Below are 17,873 nucleotides of genomic sequence, written 5' to 3' on the forward strand. Positions count from 1 at the left end.
CCTTTTCATTTCTGATTTTGTTAATTTGGACACACTCTCTGTGCCCTCTGGTTAGTCTGTCTACGAGTTTATCTATCTTATTGATTTTCTCAGAGAACCAGCTCTTGGTTTTGTTGAATCTTTGTATAGACATTTTTCCTTTCTACTTGGTTGATTTCAGCCCTGAGTTTGATTATTTCCTACCTTCTACTCCTCTTGGATGCACTTGCTTCATTTTGTTTTAGAGCTTTCATGTGTGCTGTCAAGGAACTGATGTATGCTCTCCCCTGTCTTTTTCTTTTTTGCAGTCACTCACAGTTATGAGTTTTCTTCTTCACACAGCTTTTGTTGTGTCCCAAAGTTTGGATATGTTTTACCTTCATTTTCATTAAACTCTAAGAAGTCTTTTAATTTCTTCATTTTTTTCCTTGACTAAGTTATAAGTGAGTAGAGCGTTGTTCAACTTCCATGTATATATGGGCGTTCTTTCGTTATTGTTGTTATTGCAGATCAGCCTTAGTCTGTGGGAATATGATTGAATGCATGGGACTATTTCTATCTTCCTGTATCTGTTCAGGCCTGTTCAGTGACTGATTATATGGTTAATTTTGGGAAAGGGTCCAGGAGATTCTGAGAAGAAGGTATAACCTTTTTTTTTAGGATGGAATATTCTATAAATATCTGTTAAATCCATTTGTCTCATAACTTCTGTTAGTTTCTCTACATCTCTGTTGAAATTCTGTTTCCACGATCGGTTATATGGTTCATTTTTGAGAAGATACCATGAGGTGCTGAGAAGTAGGTGTATCCTTTTGTTTTAGGATGAAGTGTTCTATTAATATCTGTTAAGTACATATGTGTCATAACTTCTGTTAATTTCTCTATGTCTGTTTAATTTCTATTTCCATGGTCTGTCCATTGATGAGAGAGCGGTGTTGAAACCTTGCTCTATTATTGTGTGAGGTAAAAGGTGTGATTTGACCTTTAGTAAGGTTTCTTTTATGAATGTATATGCCCTTGCATTTGGAGCATAGACATTTAGGATTGAGAGTCCATCTTGGTGGATTTTTCCTTTGATGAATATGACGTTTTCTTTCTTATCTTTTTTACTGACTTTTGGTTTATTCAACATTAGAATGGCTACTCTCACTGGCTTCCTTTGACCATTTGCTTGGAAAGTCCTTTTCCAGTCTTTTACTCTGGGGTAGGGTCAATATTTGTCTCTTAGATGTATTTCCTATGGAGCAAAATGCTGGGTACTCTTTACGTATCCAATCTGTCAGTCTGTATCTTTTTATTGGAGAATTGAGTCCATTGTTGTTGAGAGATATTAAGGAATAGTGATTGTTGCTTTCTGGTATTTTTGTATTTAGAGGTGGTATTATGTTTGTGTGTTTCTCTTCTTTATTTTGTTTGCAAAGAGATTAACTTTCTTGCTTTTCCTTGGGTGTGGTGTCCCTCCTTGTGTTGGGCTTTTCCACATAATATCCTTTGTAGGGCTGTATTTGTAGAAAGAGATTTTGTAAATTTGGATTTGTCATGGAATATCTTGGATTCTTTGTCTATGTTAATTGAGAGTTTTGCTGGATATAATAGCCTGGGCTCACAGTTGTGATCTCTTAGGTTCTGTATGACGTCTCTCCAGGACCTTCTGGCTCTCATAATCTCTGGTGAGTAGACCAGTGTAATTCTTATAGGTCTGCCTTCATGTGTTATTTGACCTTACCCCCTTACTTCTTTGAAATTTCTTTCATTTTGTTCTGCATTTGGTGTTTTGACTTTTATGTGACAGGAGAAATTTCTTTTCTGTTCCAGTCTGTTTGGAGTTCTGTATGTTTCTTGTATGTTTATGCGCATCTCTTTCTTTAGGTTAGGGAAGTTTTCTTCTATAACATGTTGAAGATATTTACTGGCCCTTTAAGTTTGTAGTCTTCTCTCTCTTATATACCTATATTCCTAAGGTTTGAGCTTCTCATTCTTCCATGGATTTCCTGTATGTTTTGGGCTGAGAACTTTCTGCTTTTTCCATTGTCTTTGACGGTTCTTCTGATGTTTTCCATGGTATCTTCTGCCCCTGAGATTCTATCTTCTCTTTCTTGTATTCTGTTGGTGAATCTCACATCTACGACTCCTAATCTCTTCCCCAGATCTTCTCTCTCCAGGGTTGTCTCTCTTTGTGCTTTCTTTATTGTTTCTATTTACATTTTTCACTCATGGATGGTTTTGTTTAATTCCATCTACTGCTTGGTTGTGTTTTCCTGTAATTCTTTAAGGGATTTTTGTGTTTCCTCTTTAAGGGATTGTACTTGTTTACCGGTGTTGTCCTGTATTTCCTTAAGGGAGTCATTTCTGACCTTCTTTAAGTCCCCCATCGTCATGATAAAAACGGGATTTAAAATCTAAGTCTTGCCTTTCCAGTGTGTTTGGATATCCAATATTTCCTTTGAAGGGAGAACTGGACTCTGATGATGCCAAGTAGTCTTAGATTCTGTTGTTTGTCTTCCTGTGCTTACTTCTCATCATCAGTTTGTCTCTGATGTTAGCTTGTCTTGCTGTTTCTGGCTGTGGCTTGATTCTCCTAATATTTTTATTAATGCTTTGACAATTTGAGATGACCCCACTGAGTCCACACGTAGAAGCAGCTTGACCCTCAAGAAGTTCTGATGTATCCAGGATCACAGAATCACAGGCTCACAGGTCAACAGGCTTGCAGTAGGGACAGGCTCCAGTAAGAGACAACTAGACCAATTAAACCCAGAGATAACCAGATGGCAGCACTCAAGCACAAGAACATAAGCAACAGAAACTGTTAATACTTGGCAACATCAGAACCCAGTTCTCCCATCACAGCAAGCCCTGCACACCCCACACACCTACAGGATCCAGATCTACATGCTCATCTTTGTCTACTCCACACACCATTTGTGAGTAAACTGCATACTTTTCAACCCGATTGTTCACCCTTTTTCCTCTTGAATAATATTGTACGCACAGCTAAAGCGAAGAGCATTAACAATGTGATAGTCCAAACAGTAATGAAAACAAAGAAAGAATATTAAATGGAGTAAGGGGATAAAAGAATAAAAATAGAAACAAGTCTGTTAGGTGGGAATATTTAACCATCTACTCTTTGTATGACAAAGTTCCATTGTCCAAATTCAGTGCTTCAGAACCAAACACATAAATGCTTCATGTTGTTATGTGTATTTGGTATTTTCAACTGTATATTTTCTTGGATATTTTATGTATTTACATTTTAAATGTTACTCCCTTTCCCAGCCTCGGCCATCCCCTCCCCCTCCCTCTGATTCTATGAAGACGCTCCAACTCCCACCCACCCATTCCAAACTCAACACCGGCATTTCCCTACATTGAGGAAACAAGCCTTCACAGGACCAAGGGCTTCCCTTCCTATTGATGGGGACAATGCCATCCTCTGCTACATATGTGGCTGGAGTCATGGGTCCTTCCATGTGTACTCATTGGTTGCTGGTTTAGTCCTTGGAAGCTCATCTGTGAGGTCTCATTGGATGATATTGTTGTTCTTCCTAAGGTGTTGCAAGCTGCTTCACCTACTTCTGTCTTTTCTCTAACTCCGTAATTGGGGTCCTATTGTTCAACCCAAAGGTTAGCCCATCTGTATCAGTCAGGCTCTGGCAGAGCGTCTCAAAGAGACCCATATCTGTCTCTTGTCAGCAAGCACATCTTGTCATCAGCAATAGTGACTGGATTTAGAGGCTGAATATGGGAAGGATTCCCATGTGGGGCAGTCTCTGGATGAGCTTTTCCTCAGTTCCTGGTACACTCTATGTCCCTGTATGTCCTCCCATGAGTTTTTTGTTCTCACTTTTATGAAGGAATGAAGATCACCATTTTTATCTTCCCACTTCTTGAGCTTCATATGGTTTGTGACACGTTTCTAACATATCCTGAGCTCATGAGCTAATATCTATTTATCAGTGGGTGGTACCATGTGTGTTCTTTTGTGACTGATTTAACTCACTCAGGATGATATTTTCTAGTTCCATCAATTTTCCTAAGCATTTCATGTAGTCATTGTTTTTAAGAGCTGAGTAGTATTCCATTGTGTAAATGTACCAGATTATCTGTATCCATTTCTCTGATGAAGGACATCTGGCTTCTTTCCAGTTTCTGGGTATTATATAAATAAGACTGGTATGAACATAGTGGAGCATGTGTCCTTCTTATATGTTGGAACATCTTTTGGGTATATGTCGAGGAATGGTATGGCAGGGTCCTCAGGTAGTACAATATCCATTTTTCTGAGGAAACTCCAGACTGATTTTTAGATTGGTTGTACCAGCTTGCAATCTCACCAACAATGGAGGAGTCTTTCTCTTTTTCAGCATCCTCAATGGGTACTTTTGCCACCTGAGTTTTTGATCTTAGCCATTCTAACTGGTATGAAGTGGAATCTCAGGGTTGTTTTAATTAGCATTTCCCTGTTGACTAAGGCTGTTGAACATTTCCTTAGGTACTTCACAGCCATTCAATATGCCTCAGGTGAGAATTCTTTTTTAAGCTCTGTACCCCATTTTTAATAGGGTTATTTGAATCTCTGGAGTCTAAGTTCTTTAGTTCTTTGTATATATTCGATATTAGCCCTCTATTGGATAGGATTGGTAAAGAACTTTTGCAAACAAGTTGTTTGCTGTTTTGTCCTAATGACAGTGTCCTTTCCCTTACAGAAGCCTTGCAATTTCATGAGGTCCCATTGGTCAATTCTCGATCTTAGAGCATAAGCCATTGGTATTCCGATCAGGAAATTTTCACCACTGCCCATGCGTTTGAGGCTCTTCCCCACTTTTTCTTTTATTAATTTGAGTGTATCTGGTTTTATGTGGAGGTCCTTGATCCCTCTGTACTTGAGCTTGGTACAGGGTGATAAGAATGGATCGATTTGCACTCTTCTACGTGGTGATCCCCAGTTGAACCAGTGCCGTTTTTTGAAAATGCTGTATTGTTTCGTGTTTGATCATAACAATAGAAACCAAACTAGGGCACAGTTCATTCAGGGTACAGGGTTATCCTAATGTTTATATTACGATAGTCTATGGAATCTTTATTAACTCTAATGTGATGTCTATGTAGTAAAAGACACATGGCATGCTACCTTAATCTGGTTCTAGCACCAGAGTTCTAAGTCTGTTACCAGATCTAAATGCTTGATATCTCTAGGCATTTAATTTCTTTCTATCTCAACTGGATCTGGAAGCAGGAGAGAGACCACACCCCTATTTCAAACCCGAGCATGTATGCTGTGAAAGTACCTTCTAAGGTTCTTGTACAGGGAGAGGCTGGCCCCTTAGCCCTGAGATAGGGGAAAAGGTGAACAAATAAACAGCACAAGAATAACAACATTTTTCCCATAAAGGCACAAGCAGAATATCGTATGAGGAAAAACAGTCTGCCCTTGAGAACAGCTAATAACAGAAACGCTGTCCAACAGAGGTTACTATCCTTATTGCATGGCATAAAAATGGTGGTAATGGTGTAGAGAACTGGAATCTCATCCATGGACACACTCTTCTATCTGCCTACAAGCCATGTAACCAAGAATGCCAGTATGACTGTGTTCAGGAAGACTTCTCCAGTTATTTCTTCTGGATGCTAGGCTCCTGATTTGGTATGTTTTCCTATCTGTGTACTGCTAGAGAATCCACATGCTGTTTGATAACAGTTCTTTTAAATTTTTCTATAATGATCTTTAGTAACAGACTATTCTTCTGAACATTATTGAATAATTTCTTACATAAATTATTTAAATTCACGATATATTTTCTGAGAGTTAAGAATAATCAATACTGAAAGATAAATTGCCACTGTGGGGGAGCAGTCCACACTTGGGTCATCAATGCTTTGGATCCCAATGAAATCAAGTGAATAAAGACATCTTCTATGAGTCTGTCTCCAGGAGTGATGGATTCTGTAACTTCTAGTCTATCACCTTCTGTGTGAAAATTGTTAGAATCATCAATAAAGTAGTTCATTAAAACTGTATGGAAAAGTAAAGCTAAAATGATGCAATGTGTGTTAGTTCATTAGTAGCAGATTATTTACTCCAAATGCCTAAACTGTTATTTTCAAACAACAGCATTTTCATAGGTTAAGTGTTAACCTCAAAAAATTACCATGGGTAAAAATAAAGTATTTTAAAAGTTATTAAATGCTTTAGTAACTGTCAGAAGGATTTAGTGTTTCTCTGTGGTTTAATGTGGAATATATCCATGAATCCAAGAATGCTGCAGAAACTTGAAAGAAAGTAAAGGAACAAACCATCAGTTCTTGAAGACAGCATTTTGAAGGTACAAGGAGATTTCTCCAGAAATACTCTCAAATGAAGGGTTGTCTTCTGAGGACATTCTTGAATTCATCAAAGATACCAAGAAACCCACCAATACTCTCTGTCATGCTAAATTTACAAAGAGAAAAAAATTAAAGGAAGATAATAATCAAATTTCATTGAAAGAAGTAAAAACTTTTATTCATATATTGAGTGATTATAAACAATCGACTGAGTCTGTCTCTGTCTCTGTCTCTGTCTCTCTCTCTCTCTCTTTCTCTCTCTCTCTCTCTCCCCCTCCCTCTCTCCCTCCCTCCCTCCCTCCCTCCCTATGTGTGTCTGTGGACAGGATGTGTGTGTGTGTGTGTGTGTGTGTGTGTGTATGTGTCTGAGAGAGAGAGAGAGAGAGAGAGAGAGAGAGAGAGAGAGAGAGAGTCTGTGTTGGCTTGAAATGGAGGCACATTCACTTAATTAAGATCATAGGTGAAAATTGTAAGTTTGCTATGTTTTGAATATGACATGTCACCTACAAGATCATGTGTTAGAACTCTGGTCTCTGGGTAGTGGCAATCTTTGTGGAGACTGTGGAGGCTTTGGGAGGCAGGGCCTTTCAAGAGACAGAGTTACTGCAGGAAGGAGAGAGAGACCTTGAGGATTAATTATCTTTACCCTGTGTCCCTGCCTACATGCCGGACACATGTCATTTAGAAACTCAGAGGTACAGCTTTGAGGAGTCTTTTCATGAAGCTACTGACATTTAAAACGGTCAGTATAGAATTAGTATTTTTAAAATGACTTTTGTTTACTTATTTTAACGTGCATGCCACAGAACCTGTGTGGAGGTCAGAGAACAACCTGTGAAATTAGCTCTTTCCTGCCACCATGTGGGTCCTGGGAATTGAACTCAGTTTATCCTGCATGGTGGTAAGTACCTTCACTCACTAAACCGTTTCTCTGTCCTAAGTTACCATTTCTTAAAATCTTTCTAGGGCAAACATATTGGCATGCATTTTTCAAAGTGTATCTTTACTGGTTTTAATGGGCATATGGTGGCCACAATCATCTCTAATAGGATCCAATCCCCTATTCTAGTGTGTGTCTGAAGACAGCTCCAGGATACTCATATAAATAAAAAAAATCTTTAAAAAGGAAGACCCATAACTTACGTAAAAATACTGGGCATGGTGGCATACACTTGTTATTTCCACACTGAGGAGGCAGAGATAGGAAGATCTCTTGGTCTTACTGGCCAGCTAGCCTGGCCAAATTCATGAGCTCCAGGCCAATGAGGAAGCCTGTCTGAAAGACCGTGAATGATTTGTGTTTGTGCACCCGACACCTAAGGGTTCTCCTGTGTCTACATGAATGTGTGTGCGTGCAAAACACTCCTTCCCAGAAATGCAAACACATTTAAAATATGAGGCACCCTTTGGAGGCAACCACAGTTTACATCATTCTTTAATTTTGTGTTGCCCATTGTTACACTTATAAAAACCTTTCCTTATTCATTAGAAAAACAGAATCATACAGGACGTGGAAATGTAGATAGATTCAAAAGGCTAGCAGTGAGGAGTACAGATGCCATCCCTGTGGAAGCAAGTCTTTCAGAAGCTTTGCCTTCCTGGGCTGAAATGTCTTCTGTACGTTCCCTCGGGGTGCTGCAGAGGACAGGGGTCATGGATGGTCACACAAAGGGGAAGATCCTTCTTAACATCCAAGAGAGCTGGGAAACTCGATCATCTCATTTCCAGTTGCATCACTGACCACTCCAGGCCCTTCAGTACATGTGATCACCCAGAGATTCCCCTGCCAGACATAACTCTCAGAGCCATATCCCTCTATAGCTACAGGAAGGAAGGAAGCAGGCCCTACTCCACCAAGGTCCTTCAAGTCTTGGGAACCCACAGGTGCTCCACCCACTGATGATGAGGCTTCAGTATCCCCATCACTCAGCCCAGCATCTTGGCTTTGATTCTCTCTAAACACAGTAAAGGAAGACTCACCCTTCCTTGCCCATTCATAACCAAGTACCCATGAGTCCCAGGGTGGGTTTCAAGTCCCAGGCAGGTGATGGGACAGCACACATATCTCTCAGTGTGCCTCCAGCTTTGGTCTAGAGCAGAGAGTGGTTTGGCATTGCTAGGTCCATGGCATTCTTGTTTCCTTGTGTGCACATGACAACATGAAGCAGAGGTTTTCTGCCATCTCAGAGAGGGCAATACTGTTTGCTGGTGGACGAAGCTGATTTGATATGTGCATAGAGCCTGCTCTGAACAAGTGCCACAGACAGCAATACCGTGGCTTCAAAGGGGAGGGAAATTATAAAGCAGGGACAATAGGGTTGATTTTTTTAAAAACAGAGGTGGGTGAAAGTCTTTGCTCAAACCAAATGAGATCTGCTTAGGGGCACACAAGGAAGAGGCCAGAAGAAAAAAAAAAAAAACTGTTCAGCCTCGGTTACTAATCCTGTCTTTAGAAGCATGCATTTTTGTAGTGTACATGATTGGAAGGCAGGTGAGGCTAAGACTGCTTCATCAGGGCATCCTTGCCTGCTAAACTGGGAAAAGAAGAGACCTAGTAGACAGGACAGTACCCTCAGTCCCCAAGGAGGAGTCAAGTCCATCAGTGGTGACAGATGAGTCCCAGGTCACTGTGCTGGGCACATCCTGGAGACAGGAGCCCCAGTCTCAGCCATGCCAGTGTTATAGTGCCTTTGTCTGCCAAGTCACAGAGAAAATACATGCTTTCTCTTTGTGTCTTAGTTGGGTCGGCCTGGAAGCTTTAGAAGGCACCTAACCAGGCCAGACTCTGTGTCCTCCAGCAGGGGGCAGCACTACATAAGATTTTTGTTTGAGATGGCCAGATTTCCACTATTAATTCTAAGTATTATTACAGATTACAGTATTATTCCAGTTGGTGGCTTCTTTGTACAGAGTTTTTTTGTTTGTTTGTTCTTAGAGGCACAGGTTGGACATCCTAGCAGAGCCCCGGGCCCTAACTAGTTAAAAGCTCATGGTGCTAATATTGCATGTTGTGTTTTTGTCTGCCCCTCTAGTGTGGGTCCCCCGGACGGTGTAATCTGTCTCTGTGTATATGGCTGTCCAGTGTGGCTTTGGGACCTTCCCTTTCATTTGACTCTTCTCTACTGCACTCAAATAAAATGTATATTATATATGACCTCATTATAGACCTTTACAGGGGGAAACTTTGCTTAACGAAAAATGCCTTTGGAAACATAGTTAAGCAGATCTTGACATTTTAATAGGAAAACAATCTCATTCCCAAGCAGCTCACCTTAATACGGGTGTCCAGGACCAAAAGTTCTTAAGGATTAATGATGATGGGGTTGAGAAATGGCTCATTGGTTAAGATCTCATACTACTTTTGTTGAGGACATGTTCAGTTCCCAACACCCGTGTCTACCAACTCCACCTACAGGGGTTCCAACACCTAAGGTCTCTACAAACACCTATACTCATGGGCACACATCACGCAGAGATATGTAACTAAAAATGATCAGATATTTAAAACATGATGACCAAGCTTTCAATAATTATTTAATCAGTTTATCATAAAGTAACCTCCTTCTCCCTTATCTCACCTTTGTGACGTTCCAGGGTATTTATGCTTCTCTAGACATCACTGACTGTAAGCTACCTTTCAATAAACTGATTTTGTACTGTAGCTGAGAATAATCCTTGGCTTTCTTTGGGCAACCCAGATCGAAGCCATCTTACATTTACAGTCAGAGTTAACTTGAAGAAATCTTTCAGTTCATCTCTCTGATGATTCTGTGCCCCTGTTAGTTAAAAATTCTCACGGAGTAAATTGCTGGGGCCACATGAATTGGGATGAGCACACATGGCTTGCATGACATTTTGTTTTCTTCTTGAGGCAGGGGCTCATATATCAAAGGCTGACCTCACACTCACTTTATCGCTAATGATAACTTTGAATTTCTGATCATCTACTTCTGCCCGCAAGTGCTTGAATTATAGACATGTAACATCACATTGGTACATGCTGGGAACAAACTCAGGCCTTTTGGCATGCTAGGCAAGGACTCTACCAACTGTGCGAAATTCTAAACTAAGCTTGACATTATCTCTTAGAGAATTACTCTCTCTCTCTCTCTCTCTCTCTCTCTCTCTCTCTCTCTCTCTCTCTGTGTGTGTGTGTGTGTGTGTATGTGTGTGTGTGTGTGTGTGTGTGGGTGTGTGGGTTTGTGTGGGTGTGTGTTTGTGTGTGTAGCTAGTGCTACAGGCAGTCATGACACACCCCATGTGAGGACTTGGAACTAGCTTAAAAGCAGCGAGAGTTCTTTTTTATTTTATTAACTTGAGTATTTCTTATATACATTTCGAGTTTTATTCTCTTTCCCGGTTTCCCGGCAAACATCCCCCTCCCCGCTCCCCTTCTTTATGGGTATTCCCCTTCTCATCCTCCCCCCCTTGTCCCGCTCCCCCCAACAATCTAGTTCACTGGGGGTTCAGTCTTAGCAGGACCCAGAGCTTCCCCTTCCACTGGTGTTCTTACTAGGATATTCATTGCTACCTATGAGGCCTCTGGTGTGGTCACAAATTGGGCTGAAGTGACAAGTCTGCTTTGGTAGAGATGGAAATGAAGGGGCTTTCTAGAAACATCTGGCTAGACAGTGTCAACAAGATATAGGTCAACCTGGAAGATGTTCCTTTCATCCTCTGGGAGTTATGGGGTATACTGGAATGCTAGGGCTGGCATTTCCTAAGTTCCATCATCCCTCTATCTCTGAGCCTCACCTCCTGAGTTCCTTTGTACACAGTGATTTCCAGCACCCCTCTCATTTCCCTGCATTTGTTTCTGCTCTAAGAAGTAAGAGCTAAACCAGATATGGTGGTCCAGCACTTGGAAGGCAGAGGCAGTCGATCAGAAATTCCAGGTCATCCTCTGCTACAGAGTGAGTATGAAAGCATCTTGAGCTAGGAGACCCTGTGAAAACAGCCAGATCATGCATGGACAGCTTAATGAGAAAGTAGGCAACCAATCACATCTCTGAAATGTTTAGAGCCTGACCCCATGTTCTGCTGGGAGCCTAGATCTTTGATGCTCACAACATCTGACTTTCCTAAGAAGCTATTTATAAAAATATCTGTGTTTAGCGGCTGGAGAGATGGGCTCTGCAGTTTAGCACACCGGTTCCTCTTGCAGAGCAAGAGTTTCCAGGGTCCACCAGGAGATTGATAAGCAAACTCTGTAACTCCAGTTCTAGTGTATCTGTCACCCTCTTCTGACCACTGCAGGCACCAGGCCTTATAGGAAAGACATTCATACGAAGAAATCTAAAGAAAAAAATGAATCGTCTGCATTTGGTCATCAGCTGACACTTTAAATATATCTGGCAATAAAATAAGGTGGACATCGATTTACTAACAGTGAACCAGAAGTGATAGGCAAGTCTCACTGTAGATGAGGTTGATTGGAGTTCTCACTGGGTGTGTGTGTGTGTGTGTGTGTGTGTGTGTGTGTGTGTGTGTGTGTGTCTGTGTCTGTGTGTGTTCGAGTACACAGTGTGCACACACGTTGTTGATAGATTATGGAGTTTGGAAGCTACCACTGGAATTTCCGGGCTTTTGTGACTAAGAGCAAGGAATTGGACCAGGGACACATAGGATATTGGTAGAAAGAAAGGGATGTTTTCTTCTCTTATTAAGGAAGAAAAGTTTGAGCTAAACTTGGAGTAAGATCAAAGGCTCAAAGTATGGGTCATGGGGGTTGTGCATCTTTATAAATCATTTACACACATCCTACCTTTCCTCACATGCCTATGCTATGGGATTTTCTCAGACATGTTCGAACAGTTATATGTATCCTTTGGTGGTGAAAATGGGGATTCCATGGTTTTTATGTCCTTGATTGAAATCTCTCCACCTTACGCTTCTGCTCCCTGATTAAGCCACAGACTATTTAGTTTTTGATTGTATTATTTGGGGAGACTTTAAAAACTGCCAAAGTATACCAAATATGTCAGTATATCTTTGACTTTCCCCCCTGCTTCTGTTATCTCACAGCTGTGACTGGAAGATTAGGAAGGATGGCCACGAATGTGTCAAATTCCTAGAGCAGGATCGTCCTGTCACTCTTAGGTTTAGTTAGACTGTCTGTAGTGAGGCTCAGATATCCTATTATTTAATTTGTAGTTCCCACACTCAGAAGAGATTGGCATATTAAAGTACATAACCTTAACAGTCCTCAGAGAAAGCCAAAGCTGTGCACAAGTTAAAGTGACAAAGTCCAATTTTTTCCAGGGTAGTATAAAAAAAGAGACCCAGGTACTGAGCTGGCCTGCTTTCTAAACACACGAGAGATACATGGGGATGTATAGTCAAGAAATATGGAGCTCATGGTTGATAGCAACATGGGTCAATTTTAGTAACCCCGACCTTGAAAGCTTCCTGCTGAAGGCAGGAAAGCATCACAGATATCAAGGGTGGGGACAGAAACATTTTTGTAAGATAGGGAGGGGGTGATTGTGTATATGTGGGTTCATGCTAAACTGCCTTGGCAACTGCTAAAGCTGGAGTGTACAAAGATGTGCACACAAAGCACACCGGCCAAGGAGCAGGTTCAAAGTCTGACTAAAGTTTGATTTATGTAAGAATCTGTGTCAGGTGCCCGATTGTATGCAACATAATTGGACAGGGCTACGAAGGGTATTATAGCTGGACCCAGAATTTATGCAAGAATCTCTCTTTCTCTACAGAAATATAAGGTTGGGTCTCAAAGATATCTGAGGATAGCCCTGCTGTCATCTCGGTGAAACTTTACTCATCCTTTTTAATCCTATGACCTCCAGCAGGTGATAGGACAACAGTTCATTGTACATACTGACCGTGAACAAAATAAAACCAAAATCAAAAACAAGGAGAACTATATTCTGAGGCAACTCTGAGTGAATACTGCATAGGAGTACAGATTCGGGTTTCCCAGAATTAATGACTCTATTGGGGAAGAGGTTGGCATGAGGTCTTATAGCCATAGAACAAAAGAACATAAATCAATACACAAATACAGGGCAAAGAACATTTGGTGGGCAGCCTACAGCACAGCAGGAAAATGTCCCGCTGATGATATTCTTCTTTTCCGCATTACTGAAAAGCGAGTGGTTGGCTGAGTTCAACAATACATTTCAAATGTTTTATATAACAGGCACAAAGATCCTAGGTCAGCTACAAAGGTTGGTATAAAGAAGTTTAAAGACCCCAAAGATAGTACAAGATAATTTTGGCTACCAATGATTCATCCCTTGCTTAGTGCTCAAGTACTATTCAGGCACTTTGAGCAGTCTTCAACACAGATGTGGTTTTTTCAGTGAACCCGCATTTAAATTAGAAACAAGAGACTTGGTGCTTTTAGAAGCAGAGTCACTGGGAGGGGTGGGACTCAGAGAAGCGGCACGGGGCCCGCCCTTCTGCAGTGGTCCCGCCTTTTTCCTCTCATTGGCTGAGATTCTCAGCGCGTCACACCGGCGACCAGGTTGTGCCCGCCCTCCCAGCAGAGAGGGAATCAAAGCTCCGGAAAAGGTGCGTGTGTGCAGGTATAGAGGATCTAGTCTGGGTCAGGGCTATGGAAGGTGTGGAAACCCTGTTTCCTTGGTTACCTAAGAGAGCTGAGTAACAGCTCTGGTTGACCAGGCAGGTTAGGCAGGTCCGGATTCCCTTGCCAGGCGAATATCCCGCCTTGGACCACAGAGCTGAGGTAAAGAAGGGAGCAGGCTGCCATAGAGGATCAGGGTCTCGACCTCAGCAGAGCATGGGGGAAGGTGGAGGGCTACTCTGCGGGGTTGTACCGCGCCAGGGAAAAGGTTGGTGGCCAGTGCTTGTCCTGGCCCGGGTTCACTGAAGTTGATCCCTGCATGGTTGCTTACTGAGGCAGTCCTTTGGCCCGAGGGCTCTGGCAGTGGTGAGGACCCCATGCAAACTTTACTAAGCAGGGCGCTGGTTCTGCAGGCCAGAGCCCTCAGGTGTCTCTTCACCCAAGGTAGTGCTCAACTGGAAGTTCCCTACCCTCAGCCTGCCTGGTCCTTCCCAGCAGGTGATTGAGGGAACTGACAGGTTGAGAGTGTCTCACTTTGAGCCTTGGGCCCATCTCTCATTCTCACTCATGTGCTCCAAGTTCCTGCTCTCCTTTCCCTGCCTGTGACACCAGCTGCTGCACTCCACACACCACCCTTCCTGGTTCATGCTCATCTCTGGAGAGGTGGCTGAGATGCTAATATTATAGGGAAACGAACCAGGGAGATTTCCTGTGCCACCTGAAGCCAACATTCATGAAGGGTTGGAGCTCAGGCAATCAAGAAAAGTGTCTTTTTCCAATCCTGAGGGAGACAAACAAAACAGCAAGTCATTCTTCTCTATCTCTGTCTCTATCTGTCTCTCTGTCTCTCTCTAACACACACACACACACACACACACACACACACACACACACACACACACACACACACACACACACACTCACCATAGACAGACAGACAGAGATCTGCTCTTGCCTGATAGATATGTGAGAAAAAATTTGTTGGTTCGCGTTGAATGCCATTTATGTTGAATTTTGGCCAGTATTTCTTTAAGCATCAAATTCATTTTCCATTTACTCCAGGGTTGTTTAACAGATTGGTAAGGCACAGTGATTTGTGTCTTTTCTTCCTGAAGTCCCTTGGATGTTCTACCCTTATGTTAACTTCCACATCTAGTAACCTTATACTAATCCACACCTAGTAACCTTATAGTAATAAAGATGTTGTTATGTAGTTAATTGGTAGGGGGTGTCCGTATGTAAAGAGCTTTGCAGGTAACTTTTCTGTTGCTCTTTGCTGTCATCCACATTTTTACTAATACATACAGACATTGAGAGACTTTGTGAGAGGACATGAGGGAGATGGGTTTCTCTGATTTAGTTTCCATTAAGATACTTCCCAAACAATAAATTTCATATACAGCATATGTATTTAATAAAGATCTGTTAAGTATCTATTGTGCAAGAGACACTTTTCAAAAGCAGGTGAATATCACCTCTTGGGGCATCTATCTTCTAGAAGAACTTCAGATCATAAATAAATAGAATATGCCCTTGTCAGATGATGTTATAGGACTTAAGAGAAAAAGCAGGGAGAAGGCAGAGCCAGAAATGGGTTTCAATTGGACTAGATGTCTTCTATACTTTTCAAAAAATATTTTACGCATGCGAGTGCGTGTATCTGTGTGTGTGTGTGTGTGTGTGTGTGTGTGTGTGTGTGTGTACACCTGGTTGTTAGCATTTGTTCGCATGCACAGTCTAGAGGAGGAGTTCAGGTGTCCCGCTCTATCATTGTCCTGCTTAGTCCTTTGAGATGGTGTCTGAGCTTGAAGCTAGGTTGGCATGCCAGCACCAATATTTTGTCTGCTGCTCTCAAGGCTTGGTTTAGAGGCATATATGTAGTCAGATGTGCTTTTTATGGAGATTTAAACTCAGGTTTATGTTTGCCCAGCAAACACCCATATACACTGACCTAGTTCCCTTAAGGCTGATTGTATATAACTTCTTTTTTTCTAAATTTGCTCCTATTTTATTTATTTTTATTATTCATTTTAATTTTTATTGGGTATTTCTCTTTTTCTATTCTTTTCTATTTTTTTAAAATGTATTTACATTTCAAATGTTATTCACTTTCCTGGATTCATATCCATAACCCCCATCCCATTCACCCTCCCCCTTCTTTCATAATTTTTTTCCTCCCCAAACATCTCCCTTTCCTGCCTCCCTGTCCTGAAATTCCACTACAGTGAGAGGTCCAGACTTGGCAGGACAAAGGGTTTCTCCTCCCATTGGTACTCAACAAGGCCATGCTCTGCTACATGAAGCTGGAGCCATGGGTCGGTCCATGTGTACTCTTTGGGTAGTGGATTCGTCCCTAGGAGCTCTGGTTGGTTGGAATTGTTGTTTTCCTGGGGGTTTTGTTTTATGATGGACCATCTTTTGGGTATATGGCCAGGAGAGGTATAGCAAGATCCTCAGATAGTCCAATTTTCAATTTTTCTGACGAACCTCCAGACTGATTTCCAGAGAGTTTGTACCCATTTGCAATCCACCCAACAAAGGAGGGGTGTTCCTCTTTCCCCACATCCTTTCCACCATCTTCTGTCACCTGAGTTTTTATCTTAGTCATTCTGACTGGTATGAGATGGATTCTCAGGGTTGTTTCAATTTGCATTCCCTGGATGACTCCAGATGTATGCTGAACATTTCTTTAGGTGTTTCTCCGACATTCGATATTCCTCAGCTGAGAATTCTTTGTTTAACTCTGTACCCCGTTTTTTTCATAGGGTTATCTGACTCACTAGAGTCTAACTTCTTGAGTTCTTTGTATATTTTGGATATTAGCCCTCTATCAGATGTAGGATTGTTAAAGATCTTTTCCCAATCTGTTGGTTAAAGTCACACCCTGGCATTATATATTATTTGGGACTAATATGAAGGGTATCATTTCCCTAATTTCTTTCTCAGCCTGTTTATCCTTTGAATAGAGGATGGCTACTGATTTGTTTGAGTTAATTTTATATCGAGACACTTTGCTGTTTCTCAGGCTTAGTAGTTCTCTGGTTCAACTTCTGTGGTCACTTAGGTATACTATCATATCATCTGCGAATAGTGATATTTTGACTTCTTCCTTTCCACTTTGTATCTCTTTGAACTTCGTTTGTTGTCTGATTACTCTGGCTAAGACTTCAAGAACTATATTCAATAAGCAGCAAGAAATTGGGCAGCTTTGTCTACTCCCTGATTTTAATGGGACTGTTTCATGTTTCTCTCCATGTAGTTTGATGTTGGCAACTGTTTGCTGTATATTGCTTTTACTACGTTTAGGTGCCGACACTGAATTCCTGATCATTCCAGGACTTTTATTATGAAGGGGTGTTGAATTTTGTCCATTGCTTTCTCAGCATCTAATGAAATGATCATGTGGTTTTTATCTTTGAGGCTTTTCATAAAGTGAAATCTGTTAATGGACTTCCATATATTGAACCATCCCTCTCTTCCTGGGGTGAAGTCTACTTGATCATGATGGTTGTTCATTTTTATGTATTCTTTGATCCTGTTGCGAGAATTTTATTAAGTATTTTTGCATTGATATTCAAAAGGGAATTTGGTCTGTAGTTCTCTTTACTGTTGGGTCTTTCTGTGGTTTCAGTATAAGTAATTGTGACTTCATAGAAGGCATTTGGTAGTGCTTTCTCCATTTCTAATTTGTAGAATGGTTTGGAGAGTATTGGTATGAGGTCTTCTATTAAGGTCTGATAGAATTCTGCATTAAACCCATCTTGTGGTGGGCTCTTTTTGATTCGCAGACTTTTAATAACTGGTTCTAATTCTTTAGGAGTTATGAGGTAATTTCAGTGGTTTATCTGTTCCTTGTTTATCTTTGGTACTTGGTATTTGTCTAGAAAACTGTCCATTTCCTCCAGATTTTTAAGTTTTGTTAAATTTGGCTTTTCTTAATAGGACCTGATGATTTTTTTCACTTCCTCAGATTCTGTTGTTATGTCTCCTCTTTTATTTCTGATTTTGTTTATTTGGA

Source organism: Rattus norvegicus, chromosome 17, assembly GCF_036323735.1.
Source record: "Rattus norvegicus strain BN/NHsdMcwi chromosome 17, GRCr8, whole genome shotgun sequence".
In the NCBI taxonomy this organism is placed as follows: Eukaryota; Metazoa; Chordata; class Mammalia; order Rodentia; family Muridae; genus Rattus; species Rattus norvegicus.